The 1,127-nt window shown below is 32.0% G+C and overlaps 1 long non-coding RNA gene across 1 annotated transcript; it reads left to right on the top strand.

Annotated features, from left to right (window-relative positions):
- Positions 1 to 27: 27 nt before the first annotated feature.
- Positions 28 to 484, top strand: LOC129571720 (uncharacterized). The gene is made up of 3 exons (XR_008688333.1): positions 28 to 161; positions 259 to 274; positions 380 to 484. It is a non-coding gene; the product is annotated as an uncharacterized LOC129571720 (long non-coding RNA).
- The last annotated feature ends 643 nt before the right edge of the window (positions 485 to 1,127 follow it).

The raw sequence follows: 1,127 nt of genomic DNA on the forward strand, positions 1-1,127 counted from the left end.
ACCGCATAGGGAAGACCAAACGAATTCAAAGGATCTTCTAAAGAAGTACAAGAAATTTCTCTACTATCATTGTGCAACAGGTTAAAACTCTGTTTCGTTGGCAAATTAAAATGAATCTACTACACGGTTTGTTTTCGGTGCTATTTATCGTTGAATTTTCGGTAAGTTTTTTTCTTTTTCTTTATCATTTTCACTTTTATCCAATAAAATACGATATTTCTGTAGAACTGAAAGTAAACACGAAATTTCTTTTTCTAGGAACTTCAAGGAAAACGTAAGACAAATTTGGTTTTCGTACACGCTTTTTATGATTCCAAAAGATTTTTTCAGACTTTTATTATATTCAATTCGAAATTTCTACTTTTTTTCTAATGAACAGATGGCTTTTTATCTCAAGCTCTTCTTAAGGGCGAAGTGATTGAAAACATGTCACAGGCAAAGTTTGTAGCTGGAATCCATATCCCCGCAAGTAAGTCTGCTTTAGAATCAATTTCATTTTTGTGTGTGTGAATTTTTGTCCGAAAAATTCAAATATTCTATCAATTTTGCTAGGGGCTGACCACGCTTCAGAAAATTGAAAATAATACTAGATTTTATAAAAAAAATTCAAACCATATATTATTAACTGTGAAATTTTTCGAACTTTCTCCAGAAACGATTCACTGTAAATGATAACTTTCAATTGTGCGTTGTTATTAAAACGAATATGCATTTCTGTCGGTTTCCTGTCAGAAAATTCATCACATTTTTGACCACCACCAAAGTATCGTTCATAGTGGATTATAGATTTAGTCAAATATTTGAGTTAACATACAGATGGTATTAAAATTGAATGATGAAAACGAATTTTGTAGATGAAAAATTCGCGGTTTCCCCCTAGCAATTTTGTGTGTGTGTTCATTTTTTCCTTAAATATTATTGCTTGTACTGAGAATGAAACGATTTTATTACTAAATATTTGCATGAATACAAAGACCATCCAAATGATCCCAATAGCAAAATGATGAGTAAGTGTACTGCATTTATTCTGTCGAAAACGGAAATTATCACGAATGCCCATTGTGTGGATGACGCCCCATATGTTTATGTGGTAGCTGGTACGAAAGTTGTATCAGATGCAAACCAGA

This window comes from Sitodiplosis mosellana, unplaced genomic scaffold, assembly GCF_009176505.1.
Source record: "Sitodiplosis mosellana isolate CC-2019 unplaced genomic scaffold, AAFC_SMos_1.0 Smas_scaffold_3185, whole genome shotgun sequence".
Taxonomy (NCBI): Eukaryota; Metazoa; Arthropoda; class Insecta; order Diptera; family Cecidomyiidae; genus Sitodiplosis; species Sitodiplosis mosellana.